The following is a 23015-nucleotide window of genomic DNA, read 5'->3' on the forward strand; positions in this document are numbered from 1 at the left end:
AGCAAATGCAGTTCTCAGACAAAGAAATCAAAGCTGTCTATAGTCATATGAAAAAATTGCTCTAAATCATTGATTAGAGAAATGCAAATTAAAGGATCTCTGAGATGCCAACTCACAACTCACAGATTGGCCAATATGACCAGAAGGATAATGATCAGTGTTGGAGGGAATATGGGAAATATGGGACACTAATGCATTGTTGGTAGATTGTGAACTATGAACTGGAGAGCAATTTGTAATTATGTCCAAAGGGCAATAAAAATATACATACATACACTTTGATCCACCAATACCACTATTGGGTCTGTATCCTGAAGAGATCATTAAAAAGAGTAAAAATACTATATGTAAACGAATATTTGGAGCATCTCCATTTGAAGTGGCAAAGAATTGGAAATTGAGGGGATCCCCATCAATTGGAGAATGGCTGAACAAATTGTGGTATACATATATGATAGAACTCTATTGTTCCTGAAATCAAGAGGAATAGGAGTTCAGAAAAGCCTGAAAAGATTTGCATGAATTGATGCAGGATGAGATAATCAGAACCAGAAGAACATTATATACAGTAACAACAACATGGGGTGATGGTCAATCATAATGGACTTGCTCTTTCCCTCAGTGCAATAAACAAGGATAATTTTAGTGGATTCATTATAGAGAAAATTATATGTATCCAGAGAAGGAATTGTGGAGTTTAAATGAAGACCAAAGCTTATTATCTTCAATTTTCAAAAGTAAATTTATGTAATATATAATTTTGTTGTCTCTAATGATTTCTTTCTACTTTTTGAATATAATTATTCTCTGGCAACAACTTCACTTTTGATCTTTACTTATCAAGGATGAAATGTTATACCTATATCAGCTTGCCTCTTGTTGGGGGGGTGGAGGGAAGGGAGGTATGGAGAATAATTTTAATATTCAAAACCTTGAGAAAATTATTTTTGAAACTACCATTGTATGTAATTGGAAAATAAATAAAATATTGATATAATAAAAAAAGTCATGGTCCTAGGATAAGAACTCAGTTCTAGAAAGCTAAAGTTTCAGTGATGCCTCTAGACACATGATTCTTCTCACACTCTCTGTATTCTCTTGGACCAAATGGTTTTGCCACTTCTTTTCCATAACTGCTATTCATGGAGGTGGAGATGGAGGTTACAAAAGGTCATGATTCACACCATCACAGATATTAAAATCTGTTCTTGGGTCTCTAGGTTCTGGTCAAATCTCGTATCTCTTGATCATTCCTAAATGATTCCATTGAATTTATGAAATCCCTCTTAATGACTCAATATAAAATTGTGCCTTTTATCCTCAGGATCTTGAACTAGGATCTAGAGGGTACATTGAATCAAAATTCTTTGTGTTTAATTGAAGTCTCAAACAAGGGACACATTATTTTAATTTCCAAGGTGACCAGGTCTTCCAGATCCACCCTCTACAGAAAAAAAAGGAAGTCTTTCCCTTCATTGTGACATGTAAAAGACCCATGGAGCTTGTAAAAATGCTATCCAGGCAAATAGCATATTTCCCCATGTACAAGAAACACATTAAAATGAATTACATAACGTTATTGAACTCAAGTTTTGTTCATCATAAAATTCATACAACTTATCATTATCAAAACTCTCATCCATTAGCATGTCCTCATTTGTGTTTGATGACAAATCACTGTCTTAGGAGAGATTCTGACTGCTCTTCTACCTGTGTTCTGGTCTGTAGTGGACCACAGGCACTTATGGTGCATGGATGCATGTTTAGTCTATTCTTTTTCATGAACCTGAAGCACTAATTGTGACCTTTGAATCAGTAATTTCTTTTTCATCAGCAATGCTTCTTGCCTCATGCTGAATCATCTCTGTGGAATTCCAATTGTCCTTTGCTTTTCAATCAATCTCTTCAATTCCATCTCTAAATCAGGCTATTTTGCTGACTTGACTCTCATGACCATTTTCTGCCATGGCATTTTCAGTAGGATTTCTTCTTCCTCTAGCCAGTCTCAGATTGTTTACTCAATTGAAGGAGAACCAAACATACATTCAGCAGCAAAGTTTCAATTCACTTTTGCAAATGGTATCACTTTGAATTTCAAGATAGTACTGTACAAAAACCTTTTCCGAGCCATTTCTGGGCAGAATGTGGCAAAATGTAACCTAATATACTGGTAACAAATGTGAAACAATGAGAGCAAAGAAAATAAGGGAAAGAAGCAGAAAATTCAAGTCATATATATATGTATAGATATATAATATATATATGTATATATATATATATATATATATATATATATAAAATTTATATTTGTATACAACCACTGTATAAGATTCTCCCAGTTTTTAGACTCCAAATTTTTCCAAAAAGGGTGTGTCAAAAATGGGGAATTGTGGTACCTTGGATTTTTTAGAAACTCTAAAAAATTAGATATTCATAGAAATAAAATTATTAGAAAAGAAAATGTTAGGGACTTCCAGGCCAAGATGGCAAAGAGAGAAGCCAGGCACTGTTCTCAGGTCTTCTAGCTTTCTCTCAGAACTAATATGAATCAAACCTCCTAACAGAATTTGGATCCCAAACCACAGAAAAAAGAAACTAGGAGAAGAACATCTACCAACAAGGACTGTTTCAGGGGAGTGTGGGTGAGCTGGAAGTAGAGAGCAGAAAGCCAGTGCAGAAGTAGGCCAAGGACTAACCTGAGAACTGCACCAGAATCTTTGACTGTATGAGCTGGGGGGGGGGGGGGGGGGGGGGGCGGCAGGAGAGTTTCAGAATGTGGCTAGAATCAATCTAGGCCGAAAGACCAGTATTTTCAGTGGAAACCCTGTGTTTCCAGTTGAATCCCTTCCCCCAATCCTTGTGGGAGAAAGGGACTCTTCCCAGAACAAACACAGTAACAACCTCCTCACCCCCCCCCACTCCCCTGCCCAGGTTCAGTTATGGGCAGCAGAAGTCTCTCAGTACTGAGTGAGGATTATGGAGATTAACTATCTTGCCCAAGGTCCCAAACCACATTGTTCAAGGAAAACCAGGATACCACTATGCCTCTCCCACCCCAGGCCTAGAGAGTTGACCACTAAACTCCTGCTACTGGACAGTCTACTTGGAGTTACTAAGCCCAGTGAGCAAAGGCCTCTAGAGATTTCAAAACCAAAGGTCTGTGAATTAGCCCAAGATCCTAGGAAAATGAAAAAGGTCAGTGGAAAGAGGGCTTCATTGAAAGCTAACTTGAAAACAAAGATCCTAACTCAGAGTTCTAGAAATTCTGTGGAGAATATGAATTTTTCTCCATCCCAGAAAATTTTCTTAGAAGTGAAAGGGGAAAGCTCAACATGGCGGCAGCCAGGGAGCATGATTCTGCGTTGGCCTTGTCAGATCTCAAGGAGACCGAGGCTCAGGAGAATAAAACTTTCAAAGACTTGGGTGTGACAGAGGTATTGTGTGATGTCTGTGACCAATTGGGATGGAGGATGCCAACCAAAATTCAGATTGAAGCTATTCCCATGGTGCTGGAAGGTCGTGATATCATTGGTCTGGCAGAAGCAGGCTCTGGACAAACAGGGGCCTTTGCTCTTCTCATTCAGAATACTTTGCTAGAGACACCTCAATGTTTTTATGCTCTGGTTCTCACCCCTACTCGGGAACTGGCCTTTCAAATCTTCAAGAAGTTTGCAGCCCTTGGGCCTTTCTTCCATTGGAGTTGAATGTGCTGTAATTGTGGATGGAATTGATAGCATGTCCCAGTCTTTGGCTTTGACCAAAAAGCAACATGTAATAATTGCAACACCAGGATGCCTAATTGACCACTTAGAAAATACAAAAGCTATCAACTTGTGAGTCCTTAAGTACTTGGTCATGGATGAAGCAGACCGAATATTGAATATGGACTTTGAGACAGAGGTTGACAAAATTCTGAAACTAATTCCCCGAAACCATAAAACATTTCTTTTCTCTGCTACCATGACCAAGAATGTACAAAAACTTCAGCAATCAGCTTTGAAGAATCCTGTGAAATGTGCTGTGTCTTCCAAGCAGACTGTTGATAAACTACAATATTACCTCTTTATTCCCTCCAAATTTAAGGATAGCTACCTGGTTTATATTTTGAATGAATTAGCAGGAAATTCCTTCATGGTATTCTGCAGTACTTGTAATAACACTCAGAGAACAGCCTTGCTACTCCAAAATCTTGGGTTCACTGCCATCCTTCTCCATGGACAGATGAGTCAGAATAAACGCCTTGGATCTCTTAATAAATTCAAGGCAAAAGCAAGATCCATTCTGCTTGCCACTGATGTTGCAAGTTGAGGTTTGGATATTCCCCATGTAGATGTTGTAGTCAACTTTGACATCCTCACCCATTCCAAGGATTACATCCATTGAGTGGGTCAGACAGCTCCAGTTGGGCATTCTGGCAAGTCAATTACCTTTGTCACTCAATATGATGTAGAACTCTACCAACGTATAGAGCACCTGATTGGGAAGAAACTTCCTGCCTTCCCAACTCAGGAAGAAGAAGAGTTCATGCTGCTGACAGAGCATGTGGCAGAAGCCCAGAATTTGCTCGTGTGGAGATAAGGGAGCAAGGAGAGACAAGAAAACATTTGCAAGAGGACAAAGCTGATGATGACGATGATGATACAGAAAATGCTATGGGTGTAAGGAATAAAGTGGATGGAGAAAAATGGAAAAAGGAAGGGCCAACATTCATAATAACTTGTTATTGATATATTTTTGATAAAAGAGGTCTTAATTGAGAAAAGAGGACTCTACCAATAGTTCTCTTAAGGCTGAAACTTTTCAAGCCTGAACCAAGACTCTGGTTAACTGCTCATGTTCTAATTCTCTGTTTGCTAAAAAAAAAAAAAAAAAAAAAAAAAAAAAGTGATAGTGAAAGAATTAAAAATCAATAGAAAAACTGGGAAAAGAACAAGAAGAGGAAAATTAACACCTTGCAACAAGAAAATAAAATCTTGGAAAATACAATTGGATAAGTGAAAAGAGAAAATAATTCTCTCAAAATCACAATTGGGGAAATGGAGAACTGAAAAAAATCGAATTGACCAATTGCTAAAGAAGTTAGAAAAAGTAAATGAAGAAAACCTTCTCTAAAAAAAAGAATGGAATCTGTGGAAACTAATGACTTCATAAGACAACAAGAATCTGTTCAACAAAACCCCCAAAATTGAAAAAAATAGAAGAAAATGTAAAATACCTCATTGGCAAAATAATTGACCTAGAGAATAGATACAGAAGAGATAACTTAAGAAAGAAGTTCCTGCAAACATTGAGAATAAAAAAAGTTTGGCCAATATTTAAGGATACAATGAAGGAAAATTGACCTGATATCATGGAACCAGTGGGCAAAATAGTTATTGCATTGATCCTCCTGAAAGAGATACCAAAATGAAAACACCAAAAAATAGTTTCCAAATTCCAGAACTATCAGATAAAAGAGAAAATCCTGCAAGCAGTCAAAAAGAAACAATGCAGATACCAAAGGGCCTTAGTAAGGATTACATAGAACCTGGCTGCATCAACATTAAGGGTCTGAAGATCCTGGAATATGATCTTCCAAAGAGCAAGGGAATTTGGAAAGCAACCATGAATTCACTATCTAGCAAAACTGAGCCTTCTCTTCTCAGCAAAAAGATGGACATTCAATAGAACAGGAGACTTCCAACTTGTCCTGATGAACAGACCACAGCTAAAAGAAATTTTGGACTTCAAACAGGACATTCAAGAGATACATTAAAAGGTAAAGAATGGGGAAAAAACTGTTATCCAATCAAATGAAATTAGCTATAACCCCATTTGGGAGAAAATTTCACTTAACTCTTGGAATTGTACCTCTATTTGAGAGGACATATTTAGCCAGAAATAATGGATAGTCATGACTTGTCTGTGACTCTGATAAAATGATTTAAAAACAATATCTCCTTAAAAAGTGGGGGGAGGACAGTAAAGAGGCAGGAGGATGGAGGAGATTAAATGGAGCAAATCATATTACATGAGAAGGTTCAAAGGACCTATTGCAATAGAAGAGAAGAAAGGAGGTAAGAAATGCCTGAATCTTACTCTCATCCGGTTTGGCTCAAAGAAGGCTTAACATACACACACTCAGTTCAGTTAAGAAACTTATCTTACTTTTCAAGTATTAAAAGGGGAAGGGGGTGAGGGGGAGAAATAGAGAAACTAATAGAAAGAAGGGAAGGAAGAAGTAAAGGAAAAGGGGAAAGAAAGGGAAGATGGTTAGATATAATGGGGTAAACTCTTTAAAGGAAGTGGTATTCAGAAGCAAAATACTGATGAATATAGATAACATGAGAAAAGGGGGAAAATATAAACAAAGAGAAGATAACATGGAGGGCAATAAAGACTTAGTAATTGTAACTTCGAACGTTAAAGGGTTGAACTCTCATAAAATGTAAGCAAAAAGAATGGATTAAAAAATAGAATCTTACAATATGCTGCCTACAAGTAACTCATTTGAAGCAGAGAGATACATACAGAGTAAAAGTAAAAGGTTGGAGCAGAATATGTTTTGCTTCAGCTGAAGTAAAAAAGGCAAGGGTAGCAATCCTTTTCTCAGACTATGTAGCTGCAAAAATAGATCTCATTAAAAGAAATAAGGAAGAGAACTATATCCTCTTAAGAGGTACCATAGAGAATGAAGCAATTTTAATACTAAATATGTATAAACCAAAGAGTGTAGTATACAAATTCTTTAAGGAGAAGCTGAATGAATTACTGGAAGACACAGACAGAAAAATTCTACTGGTGGGAGACCTCAATCTCCCTCTTTGAGATTTAGATAAATCTAACCATAAAATAAATAAGAAGGAAGTTAAGGAGGTAAATACAATGTTAGAAAAGCTAGACATGATAGAACATTGGAGAAAATTGAATGGGGTAGGAATATCTTTTTTTGGCAGAACATGGCACTTACACAAAACGATCATGTACTAGGGCAAAAAATTCTCATTATAAATGCAGAAAGGCAGAAGTAGTGAAAACTTCTTTCTCAGATCATAATACTGCAAAAATCGCATGCAATAATAGGCCATGGATAGACAAACCAAAAACTAGGTGCAAAAGAGACAGCAGTAGTTGATCAATGTATTAGACTAGGTGCAAAAGAGACAGCAGGAAATGATTATAGTAATCTGCTGTTTATAAACCCAAAGAATCCAAATTCTGGGATAAGAACTCTCTCTTCAATAAAAACTATGGGGCAAATTAGATGTTAGTATTAAAGAAACTTGGATTAGACCAACATCTCACACCCTGTTCTGAGATAAGATCAAAATGAGTGCAAGATTTAGACCTAAAAGACAATATTTTACCAAACTAGGAGATCAGAAGCAGTAAGCAGTTTATGACCAAGGAAGAGATGGAAAACATCATTAAAAACAAACCGGATAATTTTGATTACATTAAATTAAAAAGCTTCTACACAAACAAAAACACTGTAACAAAGATCAAAAGAAATGTAAATTGGGAAACAATTTTACAACTAGTATTGCTGACAAAGATCTCATTTCTAAAATACATAGAGAACTGAGTCAAATTTATTTGTAAAAAAACAGCCATTCCCCAAGTGACAAATGTTCAAAGGATATGCAAAAACAACTTTACAGATGAGAAAATCAAAACTATCCATAGTCATATGAAATTTCCTGTAAATTATTACAATTTGAGAAATACAAATAAAGTATCTCTGAGGTACTACCTCACACCTCTCAGATTGGCCAATATGACCAAAAAAGGACAATGTTCAATGTTTGAATGGATGTGGAAAATCTGGGACACTAATACATTGTTGGTGGAGCTTTGAACTGAGCCAACTTTTCTGGAGAGCAATTTGGAATTATGCCAAAGGGCAATAAAAATGTGCATACCTTTTGATCCAGCAATACCACTTCTGGGTCTATACAGTGAAGAGATCATGAAAAAAATGTAAAAGATCACTATTTTCAAAAAATATTCCTAAAAAGCTCTGTTTGTGGTAGCAAAGAATTGGAATTGAGGAGATGTTCATCAATTGGAAAATGGTTAAACAAATTGCAATTTTTGTGTGTTGTGCAACACTATTATTCTATTAGAAACTAGTAGGGATGGGATTTCAGAGAAGCCTGGAAATGCATGAATTGATGCTGAATGGGATGAGCAGAACTAGAACAACATTGTACCTTCAAATTTTAATTTAAAAAATTGTCTTATGCCCTACATATTTTATATCTCTAATATACATGTTTTTTGCTTCATGTATATGATTTTTCTCTCAATACATTCAATTTTGATCAATTTATAGCATGAAAACAATTATTATCAGACTGCCTTTTGTTGGAGGGAAGGGGGAGGGAAAAAATAGTGGGGGGAATGTGTAAATTCAAAACCTAACCAAATAGTGATGGGTAGAAACTACTATTGTAAAACAAATAACATATTTATATAATAAAAAAAGAAAAAAAAGAAAAAAGTTTTATGAACTATCACTGATTGGAATTTTGGATATGTTATCTGTGATTTAGGTTGAGAAAGACATTCCTCCCTTTTGATTATAATATCTCCAAGTAAGCAAATAATGTAGCAAATTACTGACATTTTAAAATTATGTTTTCATATCTCTATTCACAGAAAGTCCTTGGGAAGGCAGCAATTGCAAATTGAGGAGATATCTACCAATTGGGGAATGATTGATCAAGTTAAATATATAAGTCATATATGGAGTATATATGGAGCATTATTTTTCTGTATAAACATCATGAGCAGCCAGATTTTAAGGAAGCATGGAAAGTGAAATGAGTGAGTGAAATGAGCAGAACCAAGAGACCATTATACACATTATCTATAACACTGTATGACAATCAACTATGATAGATGAAGTTTCTCTCAGAAATGATCAAGGACAATCCTGAGAGAATTGTCATACATATCCAGAGCAAAAACTGTGGTTTCTGAATGCAGAGGAAAGCATACTATGTTCACTTTTAAAAATTTCTTTTATGTTTTCCCTATCTTTCTCATGTTTTCCCCATATTTCTCTTTTTCCCCCATATTGCTCTTTCACAACATGACTAATATGGAAATGTGTGAAACACAATTGTACATGTACAACTTTTACCAAATTGCTTGCTGCCATGGGGAATGGGGAGGGAAAGGAGGGTGGTAGAAAAATACAGGGTTCATAGGCTTGAAAATAGCTGAATGTTTAAATGCTGACTGTTGAATATTGAAAACTACTGGAATTTTGTCCAGCCAATTCTGTCCCACAGTGACATGCTCTTTCTCTTGTCTTTAAATGAGATTTTAATAATTAATATATATCATACACAGATCTCTCTTTCTCTCTCTCTCTCTCTCTCTCTCTCTCTCTCTCTCTGTGTGTGTGTGTGTGTGTGTGTGTGTGTGTGTGTGTAAAAAACATCAACATAGATAAAGGAGAAAAGAGAGATGAGAGAGGGCCCAACAGAGGAGGCTACAACAAACTGGAAATCTGGTTGGGGAGGTCCCTAGATAATATCATGACATAGACTCCAAGATTGGGAAAATCCCCTCTTCACAGTGTCTTCTGCAAAAGGATGGACTTACAAAGCCCACTTTCCCAAGTAAGACCTTTATAGTGCTCTCACAAAAGTGACATAGATCCAAGGTTTTACAGGACTGAACTCAGTGATCAAGGCACTCCCTCAATTGAACTCAATGATCCATGAGTTTAGGCCAAAACAACCTCAGATCCCGAGTACAATCACTTTCTCCTAGTTTCTTATGGTAAACACCAAGGGATGGACCAAGTCCCCAGGTGTGGACCCCAAAACATGCTTACTAGGAATACTCCCCAGCATTCCCTGCCCCCGAAAAATGTCTTAAGCAACCACACCTCGGTTCAGTGTGCTCAGGACGTTTCTTCTCCTTGGAGCATAATGGCCGATAGGGAAGATTTCAATTTCACCCTTCACCCTTCAGTAACCTTTGCATATAATTAAAAAAAAATCACTGGGCTGATATATTGGTGGATATTAAAAGTTTTTTCAGACAAAAACAGTGTAATTGGTAAGGATATCAAGATATGTAATCATTGCAAAGACTTGATGAACCCTGGAATCTGGAATGCCTGGGAAAAGAAAGTTAAGGGAAATTTTAAGAATTGGACACTTGAAAAGTTTTTTTTAAGTTTGATTTTTTTAAAGCTCTAAAGCTCAAGATTATAAATAAAAGGCATTGGTTCACAAAATATCAGTTTCGAACTAAATAAGTTTTTGTAATATTGAACACAAAGTCTTTTTCTTCTAGACCTGTAACTCAAAAGAATTGATGAGTACATAAAATGATTTTATGATCAGAAAGTTTGAAGAAACCTAGTTATGTTTCTTTGAGTGTTTTTTTAGAAATATATACTTAGTTATTAATATATTTTGGTTTGTTTCTTTTGTACCGGGTTGGATTTTTTTTTGCCTTTTTTTGCTGCCTCACAATAGAATTGTGATTTATTAATTGAGAATCTCCTAGTGTGGGAAAATTCTTCTACTGATACTGAATGCAAAGTAATCTATGTTACAGTCTTAAAAAAATACCTGAAGATACAGAGAAAGTAGGAAACTTGTTTATCATCTCACAGGCATAATGTGTGACACTTGAATACAAGTCTTCCTGAGTCTCAGGTCAGTTTTCTATCTAGTATACTACATTTCCTCTCAAAAAATGAAAAAAAAAAACTCTTCTAAGAATAACAGAGAACTTTTGATTTCATAGGGTAGTTAGGTAGTACAATGGATAGAGTGCTGGGTCTAAAGTCAGGAATTCTCATCTTCCTAAATTCAAATTTTGTCTCATAGCCATGCTGTGGACCCTCATATATAAAATTAGCTGGAGAAAGAGATAGAAAATCACTTCAGTTTCTTTGCTAAGAAAACTCCATAAATGGGATCACTAAAAGTCAAACATGACTGAAAAGTAGTTGAATTGGTTGCTTCTCAGTACAGTAGAATATTCAAAAGCTTTCATGAGCATTCTTTAGCCTTTAGTTAATTATGTTTAGCACTGAAGTTGTGCTTATTGCTTAGAGTTAAGTAAACTTTTCTTGTGATATGACTTTTTCTTGAGCAGTCTATAGTACTCACTGACTTAGTCCTATAAGGACATGTGGAAAGAATATTAGATATAAGTTCAAAAGACTAAAGTCTGAATCTTGGTATCATAAATCATTTTAACTTTCCCAGTAAAATGTAGATAATTCTTGTATGAGCTTTTTTCACAAGCCTGTTGTGAAAAATCAAATGAGATACTAAAAACCTCAAAAAACCTTATGAATTGCTGTGTAATTATAAGGCATGATGATAAAGACAATGATGAGCAATGAAAACAATGGTGATTTCCTAACCTTTTTTTTACTGTTTTGGAAGCAATTATAATACATGAGAAAAACAAGTAAAGCACAGAAGTGACAATTAGAAGAAGGTCATATATACCAACTTATGTAATACAATGAGTGTACAATAGTAGAAAAGTCATTTACTCATATCTAGAGGACTTCTGTTCAGATCTCATCTCTGATACTTTATTATAATTGTGACTTTGAGCCAATCAGTTAACATTTTTGCAGGTGTTTCCTTTTCAACAAAATGATAAAGATTGTGCTAAGCAATCTCTAAAGTCATTTTACCTTCTAATATATGATAGCATGCTATATGAAATGATATCCTTCAATTATAAGGATTGTGAGAGTTAACAGGATAATGAGGTAGATCCCTATGGGGTGGTCTAGGCAAAGAAGGATTTCATGTAGAAATTGGGATTGTAATAGATACCCTGAAATATGGATAGGATTTGTATAAATGTTACTGGGAATATTCCATTATTTACTAGATATTCTTCATTTCCTCTACCAATGTGGGTTCCTTTCTTCTTTCCAGTATTACATTGGAAGGGAATAATCTTTCGTTCCACAATTTCTCCAAACTTTTTCACTGTGTGAAAATTTATCCATTTTTACTATTCATTCCCATGACATTTACAATTGGTCATTCACACTGCCATTAGCTATTCATTTTTCTGCCATTTTTGTTTTCATAAATTCATCATTTCAATTCTGCCATTCCTTAAGGAACTCACTGGATTTTGTTTATAATGCTGCTATCTTCTATGCATTCAAGTTAAAATTTTTTCCTAGAAAGATTAATGACAGTTTCTAGGCAAAAGAGTTTAGGAAAATAAAGTATAAGACAATTCATTGTTCACTGTATTTGGTTTCAAAATAGAAATATAATCCCATCTTTGAAAGGCAGAATATTGTAATTAAAAGAGCATGAATTTTAGCATCAGGAGAAAACTGGTTTTAAATCTTTCCTCTTTCCTCTATAATGTATGATCTGTATAATCATTGCTAAACCACTTAACCTGTTTCACTCTGTCTCAATTTCCTCATCATCACCAGAAATCTCCCAGTTGCCTTATATGTCTCACATTCTCTCCCTTTAAAAATATATCTTCCATAAAATAGATACTCCTAAGACACGAATCTGACCATATCACACTTTCAAGTTTCCCAAAATAAGGCTTCCAACTGCTATATATATATATATATATATATATATATATATATATATATATATATATACATATATATATATCCAGTCTGTAAAATATACATATATATGTTTTAATTTTTCAACATGACAAATTTGTCTTCTCTTCAAACCACCTACATTCCACTAAAAAAGAAAGAAAAACAAAATCCTTTTAACACATATTTAAAGTTAAATGAAACAAACTCTTGCATTGGCCCTGCCTTTCCAGTATTTTAAAAATATTATTAGCCTACCCTAACTCTCCTTTTCTCATAAACTGGCCTGCTAAGATGTTCTCTGTAATTCTGTCTTTTGTCTCTGTGATTATGCACAACTGGTCTTAACTGGCCTGGGATGCAACCCTTCCTCACGTCCGAATTCCCAGTGCCTACTTAGGTACTGCCTTCTACATTAGGGCTTTCCTGATGTTTCAAGTTATCAGCATTCTCACCCTCTTCAAATAACTTTGTTAATACCATGTACATACTTATTGTTCATTATGTCCCTACATTACAACATTCGTTCCTTGAGGTCAGATATATTGGTTTTGTTTTTTCTTTCCTTATTGATTTATGTAATTGAAATTTGATTTAATTTTTCCAATTCATGCAAAGTTAGTTTTCAACAATTAATCCATTTGCAAGTTTTATAAGTTCCATATTTTTCTATCACCCTGCCTTCCCTCCCTATTCCCATGCAAATAATCTGGTAAAAATTTTATACATGTACAATGTGTTCTATATAATTCCATATTATATATTAGTTATGTTGTGAAAGAGTAATTAGAACCAAGGGGGAAAGCATAAGAAAACATAAAAGAAGTTTTGAAAAAATGAATTTAGCATGTTTTGCTATACATTCTAAATCATTTATTTTTCCTCTGGTGTGATTTTGACCACTGAACTGCTGAGAGGAACTGCATCTGCCATAGTCAACCATCTCACAATGTTTAGTTAATATCTACAATGTTCTTTTGGTTCTGTTCACTTCACTCAGGATCAGCTCATGCAGATCTTTCCATGGTTCCTTAAAGTCAAGTTGCTTATGAATTCTTACAGAACAATAATTTTCTGTAACATTCATATAACTTGTTCAGCCATTCCCCAATTACTGGGTATTCCCTCAATTTCCAAATTTTTACCACTATAAAAAGAGTTGTTATAAATATTTTTGAAGTGTGACTTTTCCCAATTTTTAGTAGTGGGATTGCTGGATCAAAGGGTATTCATAGTTTAATTGCTCAAAAAGCATGGATCCAAATTACTCTCCAGAATGGTTGGATCAGTTCACAAGTCCATCAGCAGTATATTAGTATCCCAGTTTTCCCACAACCTCTCCAACATTTGTCATTTTTTATTTTATCATCTTAGCCAATCTGATAGGTCTGAGGTAGTATCTTAGAGTTGCTTTAATTTGCATTTCTCCTATCAATAATTATTTAGAGCATTTTTCATATAGCTATAAATAACTTTTATTTCTTCATCTGAAAATTGCCGGTTCATATCATTTAATCATTTATCAGTTGAAGAATATCTTGAAATTTTATCAATTGGATTCAGTTGTCTATATGTTTTAGAAATGACTCCATTATCAGAAACAACGCCTGTGAAAATTGTTTCCCAGCATTCTGCATTCCTTCTAATCTTGGCTGTATCGATTATATTTGTACATAACCTTTTTCATTTGAAATAGTTGAAATCATCCATTTTGCAATTTATAACATTATCTTTCGTTTGGTCACAAACTTCTCCCTTGTTCATAGATCTGACAGATAGAGTTTTTTTTTTAGTTTTTGCAAGGCAATGGGGTTAAGTGACTTGCCCAAGGTCACACAGCTAGGTAATTATTAAATGACTGAGGCTGGATTTGAACTCAGGTACTCCTGACTCCAGGGCCAGTGCCCCATCCACAGTGCCACCTAGCCTCCCCCAGATAGACTATTTCTTATTCTCTGACTTTTTGGTCTACCTGGTCTATGGAATCACTCTTTAAGTCCAAATCTAACACCTTTTCTTATCTTATTTTAGTATAGGGTACAGGTTGTGGGCCTATGCCAACATTTTCTAACTTTCCCAGAAATGTTTGTCAAATGATGTTCTAATCTCACAAACTAGTATTTGTTTGTTTGGTTAGTTGGTTTATCAAACAATAGATTACCAAAGTCATTTACTACTGTTTCTTTTGTATCTAATTTAATCCACTGCTGCAATATTCCATTTCTTATCCATTCCAGACACTTTCAATAACTGGCTTTATAATATAGTTTTAGATCTGGTACAGCTAGGTCATCTTCCTTTGCATTTTTTTCATCAACTGCCTTGACATTCTTGACATTTTGAGGCTCCAGATAAATATCATTACTATTTTTTTCTAGATCTTTAAAATAGTGTTCTGGTGGTTTGATTGGCATGGCACTGAATAAGTAATTTAATTTAGGTAGAATTGTCATTTTTAATTATATTAATTTGACCTAACTATGAGCAATTGACTGTTTTACAGTTGTTTATATTTGACATTATTTATGTGAAAAGTATTTTATATTGTTCATATAGTTTCTGAGTTTCTCTAGGGAGGTGGATACACAAGTATTTTATGTTTTCTATAGTTAGTTTAAATGGAATTTATCTTTCTGTCTCTTATTCTTGGTCTTTGGTAGTCATATGATTGAATGGGTTAATTTTTTAAATTCAGCTACTTTGCTGGAATTGTTAATGTGTTTAAGAATTTTTTTTGGTTTATTTTCCAGGTTTCTCTTAGTATACCATGATATCAACTTCAAAGAGTGAAAGATTTGTTTCCTCATTGTCTGTTCTAATTCCATCAATTTCTTTTTCTTCTCTTATTACTAAAGCTAATATTTCTAATGCAATATTGAATTGTAGTGAGGATAATGAGCATCCTTGTTTCACTCATGATTTTACTGGCAATACTACAAGTTTATCCCCATTGCTTATACTACTTAGTGATTTTTTAGTAAAATATTGCTTATCATTTCAAGAAAACTCCATTTATTTCTGTATTCTCTAGAGTTTTTAATAGGAATGGGTCTGTATTTTGCCAAAAGTTCTTTCAGCAGTTATTGGGATGACCATTTGATTTATGTTCATTTAAATATTTATGTTTATTGATTTCCTAATACTGGACTATACCTGCCCACCCAGAATAAATCCTAGTCTATTATCCTAGTAGTAACTTGTAAAATCTGCTAAAATTTTATTTAAAATTTTACACTGATATTCATTAGGGAGATCTGTAAATAATTTTTCTTAGGGTTTTTTGTCTCTTCCTGGTTTAGGTATCACACCATATGGGAGTCATTGAAATAATTTGACAGAATTCTTTCTTATGCCATTTTAAAAAAACAGTTTATATAGAATTGGAATTAATTGTTCTTTAAATGTTTGGTAGAATTCACTTGCAAATTCATCTGGTTCTGGAGTTTTTTCCCTTAGGTAGTTTCTTAATGGTTTCTTCAATTTCTTGCTATCTTTTCATTTCCTCTTCTATTAATTTGAGTATTTTTGCAAATATTCATTCATTTCATTTAGGTTATCAACTTATTATTCAGATAGTTGGGCAAAATAGTTCCAAATTATTACTTTAATTTCCTGCTTTCAGTGGTCCCCTTTTCATTTTTGATATTCTAATATGGTTTTGATTTTTTTAATCATATTAACTAATGTGTTATATATTTTATTGTTTTTCATAAACCTAATTTGGTTTTCTTTATTAGTTCAGTCATTTTCTTACTTTCAGTTTTATTAATTTCTCCTTTGATTTTCAGAATTTCTAATTTGGTATTCAATTGAGGATTTTTAATTTGCTATTTTTTAGTTTTTTTAGTTGCATGTTCAATGTATTGATTTTCTCTTTATTATTCTCATCTAAGTATTTAAATATAAAATTTCCCCTAAAAACTGCTCTGACTGCATCCCACAAGTGTTGATATGATATCTTATTGTTGTCATTGTCTTGCATGAAATTGTTGATTGTTTCTATGATTTGTTGTGTTATCTATTCATTCTTTAAAATTAGGTTATTTAGTTTCCTATTAATTTTTAATTTTCTCTTTAATTTTTCTTCCTGTATAACTACTTGTATTTTTTATTGTATCATGATCTGTAAAAGGATGCATTTAATGTTTCTGCCTTGATGCATTTGATTGTGAGATTTTTATCCTGTAGTACATGATCAATTTTTGTATAGGTGGCATGCACTGCAGAGAAAGATGTTTATTCCTTCCTATCCCCTTTTAATTTTCTTCAGAGGTCTCTCATATGTAGGTCTTCTAAAATCCTATTCACCTCCTTAACTTCCTTCTTGCTTATTTTGTGGTTAAATTTATCCAGTTCTGAGAGAGGGAGCTTGATTTCCTCAGCTATTATAGTTTTTCTCTTGTTTAACCTCTCTCCTCTAAGAATTTGGATGCTATACCACTGGGTACACATATGATTGATAATATTATTTCATTGACTACATAGTTTCCTTCCTTGTTTTTGCTACCCCTGATGAAGAATAATATATTCTGCTACAGCCTTTTACCTTTACCCTGTGTGTATTTCCCTGCTTCCAATGTATTTCTTGTAACCAACATATTGTAGGATTCTGGTTTTTAATCCACTCTACTAACCACTTCCATTTTATGGGAAAGTTCAACCCATTCACATTTACAGTTATGATTACTAACTCTGTATTTCCCTCCATGTAATCTTCCCCCATTTATACTTTTCTCTTTTCTTTCCCCTCATCACTCCATAGCAATGTTTTGCTTCTTACTGCTGCCTCTCAATCGGTCATTTTTTCCTTTCAGTTGTTCCTTTTCTTCTCCCCTTCCCCTTTACCTTTTCTTCTCAACTTTAACTTTTACTTTTATTTTTACTTTCACTCTCCCTTTTATCAGTCCCTTTTCTCCCTTTCTTTCCCCTCCCCCCCTTACTTCCCTGTGGGTAGGATCAATTTTTAAATCCAAATCCAAATGCATATGATTCCCTTTTTGGGACAAATCTGTTGAGAATTAGATTTACTCAGTGCTCACACTCTCCCTTCTTTCACTCTACTATAACAAGACTTTGTGCCTCTCCATGTACTGTTATTTATCTTCTAATGCCTAGCCTTCTCCTAGTATAATTCTGCTTTCCATGTCTTGCTTGTTTTACCCCTGTCTTGTACCAAAAATCTCTCTGTCCAAAGGTATACTCATTTTAACTGACATGAAAGAAGCATAATTATCAAGGGTCTGTTGATTGATTGATTGATTTATAAACAATATTACTTCATAACCACTTCATATCCACAGCTTCTGCCCAAGAACACTCCTCTCATCTGTTCCATTAGAAATGTACTTCTCAAGAGCCATAAACAACATCAGATTATAATCAATTCATACCACACCCTCTTTCCAAGTGCCCTCTATAGAAATAGAATCCTCATGAGCTAAGATATCATGTTAATCAATATCACTTCATGATCTATTCATGCCTACCCCCCCAAGAATACTCCATTTAGTTGAAGATAAAGTAGCAAATAAAGCAAGATCACTTCCTGATTTCTTTATGTCCATATCATCCAAGTACACTCTCTCCCTCTGTTCCAATAGAAAGACAATGCCTGTAAGCACCCTCTCAATATATACAACCCTCAATGAGCTAGAATATCAACTAAAGCATCATCTCACAGTCAGTCTATATCTATACCTTCTCTACAGAAATGCAATTCTCAAGAGTTACAAGTATTGTCTTCCCATGTCAGAATGTATTCAATTTAATGATATTTATCAGCTTTTTTCCCCCCTTTCCAATTATCTTTTTATGCATCTCTTGAGTTTTGTATTTGAAGACTGAATTTTCTGTTCAGATGTGATTTTTTTATCAAAAAAAAATTGAAATTCCTCTAAATCATTGAATGTCTATCTTTTCCCGTGAAGAAATATGCTGAATTTTGCAGAGTAGGTGATTCTTGGCTATAATCCAAGGTCCTTTGTATATGCAATAACATATTCTAGACCCTCTGATCATTTAATATTGAAGTTGATAAGTCTTGTATAATCCTGATGGTGGTTCCTTGGTATTTAAATTGTTCTTTTTGGCTACTTGCAGAGTTTTCTCCTTTAGCTGAGAATCCTGAAATTTGACTAATATATTCCTTGAAGTTTTTATTCTTGGATCTCTTTATGGAGTTGGTTGATAGATTCTTTCAAGGACTGATTCGTTTTCTTTTTTGTTTTGCTTTTTGTTTTGTTTTTTGCAAGGCAAATGGGGTTAAATGGCTTGCCCAAGGCCACACAGCTAGGTAATTACTAAGTATCTGAGACCAGATTTGAACCCAGGTACTCCTGACTCCAAGGCCAGTCCTTTATTCACTATGCCACCTAGCTGCCCCTATTTCTTTTTCTTATTCTAGGATATTAAGGCAGTTGTCCATGATAATTTTCTGAAAGATATTTTCTAGGTTCTTTATTTGATTGAGGCTTTTAGCTAGACAAATAATTTGTAAACTATCTTTCCTGGATCTATTTTCCAGGTCAGTCATTTTCCTAAGCAGTATTTTATATTCTCTTACATTTTTTCAGTCTTTTTGTTATGTAATCTCATAGAGTATCAATTTCCATTTATCTAATTCTAATTTTTAGGGTTTTATGACCTTTAGTTAGCTTTTATGTTTCCTTTTCCAATTGGTTGATTTTACTTTTTGATGACTCAATTTTTTCCAGTTGGTCAGTTGCCTCATTTGTGCCTCTCCATGTACTGTTGCAGTTAATTTTTCTGTAAATTTTTCATAATTGTCCTATATAACTCTTAATTTCTTTTCTTCATTTTTCTTATCATTATTTTCTTTGCTTTTTTTTAATTTTTTGCAAGACAATAGGTTTAAGTGGCTTGTCCAAGATCACACAACTAAAGAAGCATTAAATGTCTGAAGTCAGATTTGAACTCAGGTCCTCCTGATTCCAAGGCCAGTGGTCTATCCACTGCACCACCTACCTATCCCTCTTCTTTGGTTTTAAAAATCCTTTTTGAGCTCTTCTAAGAGATATTTTTGGATTCTATGCCAATCCATAATCTTCTTTGCAGCTTCACATGAAGGCATTTTGTTACTGCTTTCCTATTCTGTGATGTATTTTTATCATCCATATCATAATAGTAGCTTTCTATGATGTTTTTTGGGAGGGCGCTTTGCTCATCTTGTATAGTCCAAAGTTTTTTGTGGCAGGGCTGGGATTTGTTCCCTGGGTTATCATTTGCCAAGATATTACCTCTGTAGAGGTTTGTTCCCACCTTTATGTCAAAGCATTCTCATGTAGTGGTTTGTTTTCTGTATTGGAGTAGCCCAAGCCAGTCCCATCTATTGTGCCACTGTTCCCAGGGTTTGAATTTTGTCTTAAGACATTGGGATACACACTGATGGTCAGCTGTTATTCTGTCTTCTTGAACCACTCTCACTAGGAACTTCCCACTGACTTTCCAGCTCTTCCATCTATGCTGGGATTTATTTCCCTTATATCCAGAAGAAGCATAAATTTACAGAAGTTCCTCCACAATATCTTGTGTTGAGAACTTGTTTTGCTCTTTTTTTGTTGGAAATCTGTAACTTTATGGTCTGTGTAAAGGTTTCCTTTAAAGTTGTTTTTGTAAAAGCTCCAGGAATTTCCTAGCTTTGTATTACTCTCTTGGCCCCACCCCATAAGTCTCTTGATTTTGCTTTCCTATTGTCTAACACACTATCTTGCACATAAGGTCTGCATAATAAATGTTTGCTCATCTTTCACCAAGAAACCACTTCTAATTATATACTTCAAGATAATCATTGATTAAGAATTACCAATGCACCAAAATATGTACAGTAGAACTTTTTATGGTAACAAAGAACTGGAAACAAAGTAGATATTCATCAATTAGGGAAGGATTAAATAAACTATAGTATATGAATATAAGGGAATATTATTGTACTCTAAGAAAAACAAATATAATGAATATAGAAAATCATGGAAAGTCTTATATGATTAGCTGAAAAATAAATTACAAAAGAAGGGAAACAAATGAGGAAAATAACAATGTAAATGAAAAGAGAAATTGGTAAAATAAATAAATTACAATCATTTTGATTAAAGATAAAAGGCAAAGTACTATAGCAAAACTGAAATAGACAAGGTCTGGTCTTGATTCTCCAGCTAAAGAGTTGTGTGACCCTATCCAACTTAGACAATCAGTTTTTTCATCTCTAATACTTATGCATTTGTTTATTTGTTTTGGGTGAGTCTTACAAGTTTTTCATGGAATAATTTTTCTATTTATTCTCTGAAATAGATATTGTGATTGTTTTCATGTTAGTATTTTTGCATGTCTTTTTATTTAAAAGTATAACCCCCAGTCCCAAAGTCAATTGCTAAGGGACTCTTTCCTTTTTTTTTTTCTTTCATGAAGATGCATGCTCTTCTCTGCATGATAGGAAGGGCAGAGCTCAGAGAAGTTTCAGTTCTTAGTGTGTTCATTTTAAGATTATTTCAATGCAAGTTCCTTTCAGGACTCCTTAAGCTTCAGGTCTTTGAAACTTGAGTTGCTTTGGGTGCTTCTGACTTCCAGCTTTGAGAGAGAAGATGGAATAGGCCAACTCCTCTTCAGGAAAAGCCTCTAGGAAGACATGATGAGCTGACAGTCTCCAGTTAACTACAAGGAATTTCTCCTTGGATGAGATCCAGAGTATTGCCTTTTGGTTGGACTGAGTTACCTAGTTCCCAATTAAAGAGGACCTTTATTCTATATTGTCTGGTATATATTCTCCTAAGTATATGCTTTTTGATTCCTATTTTGCTATAATTTGAATAAATTGGGTTTCTTTCATAATCTCTGTGTGTGTGTGCTATTATGGAACTCATATTTTAGTAGGAAAGGAATCAAGCCTTAAAAATAGAGCTTGGATTCTTCTTTCTTTCTTTCCTCCATCCCCAAAATAACAATGTGATCAGAAGTTAGATTGAACCCTACTATATCTTCTAGACAATCAACATTTAAGGCAACAAACAGATATAATTCTAGTCCAATATTCCCTCTCTTTGAGGAGTAGAGAACTCTAGCCCAATCTCCTGTTTTTCCTACTGTCAGAAAAGAACATTTCACTTGGAGAAGGAGATAGGGGACAAGATGATATACACAGATGATCTTTCTCCCTTGAGAGGTAGCCCCTATTTATACATGAAATTTCCACTACATTAGACTATATTTAAATTTATTATTACTCATATGTGTGCTGAAGTTCTCCTTCCTTCTCTCCCTCTGCCCTGGAAACACACACACACACACACACACACACACACACACACACACACACAAACACATTGACACACTCACTAACTCAGTCACTTCAGAATGTTTAGAGCTGTTTCCAAGGACTGAAGACTACTTCTAGTGAAATTTTGTACACATCTCCTTATTAGATGCCTCTATTCTTCCTGGACCCATTGAAGGAAGCTCATATTACAAAGGTGTGAAAGCCACCTGCAGTACTAATTCATTACAGTATACTCAAAGACATCATCCAAAAATAATTTTATCAAGGCAGGGAATTTCAGAAAACCCTTTATCGATGCTATCAACACAAAACTTCACCTGCAAGTCAGTCTCTGATAGCTGTCTGAGTAACTGAATTGTCATCCAAGGTCACAATAATAGTATGTGTCAGAGAAATGATTTGATCTTCCTGAGTCCAAGACCAGCCCCTATCTTCAAGTATCAGCTGACTGCTTAAATTTAATTCATTTCACAAATTCTTGAATTATATTTTATAGACTTATTTAGAAAGACATATTTTAACTGGTTGAGTTTTACTAGTAAATAAAAAAGCATTTATATATGAAACTGAATAATGTCTATCAATGTCCTTTTTGTAACATTAGACTCATTCTTTTCTGGATGCTTCATTTCCTGGTTTATTTATTTTATATTAATACCATAATCTTGTTATAAGAGTAAACATAAACCCCCCTCAAGAACGATGAGAAACCTCAAGAATAGTGAGAGAGAGGGGAAAAAAACTTCCTTCACTCTGTGTTCAGATTCCAATGGCTCTGTCTCTGGAGTGAGTTGCCTTCTTTAGATGAGACTCATTTTACAGATGACTTATCTCCAAAACTTAACAACATCTCAGTAACATGTTAAATGTTTCAAATGATAACTCCTAAAATTTTAAACTGTCACAACCCTAAACCACACTAAGTACTATACACATGTAGACAATAATATTAACCATCATTACCTAGAAACAAAACGTGCAAAAACTCTGGGACAGAATTTTCAACAACTTAGAAATGTAACTCTCTATCCATTGCAAAATTACATTGAAGAATTTAAATTAATCACACAAATACACACATATATTCTCTTCATGAAATGTCACCTTTTTAAGCAAAAAACTATCCTGAATTTGACTCTTTAATACAAAGATAATTCTCTA

General features: G+C 34.3%; 1 pseudogene; it reads left to right on the forward strand.

Annotated features, from left to right (window-relative positions):
- Positions 1-3328: 3328 nt before the first annotated feature.
- LOC141499035 (putative ATP-dependent RNA helicase DDX47 pseudogene) lies at positions 3329-4727 on the forward strand (annotated as a pseudogene).
- Positions 4728-23015: the final 18288 nt, after the last annotated feature.

Source organism: Macrotis lagotis, chromosome X, assembly GCF_037893015.1.
Source record: "Macrotis lagotis isolate mMagLag1 chromosome X, bilby.v1.9.chrom.fasta, whole genome shotgun sequence".
Lineage (NCBI taxonomy): Eukaryota > Metazoa > Chordata > Mammalia > Peramelemorphia > Peramelidae > Macrotis > Macrotis lagotis.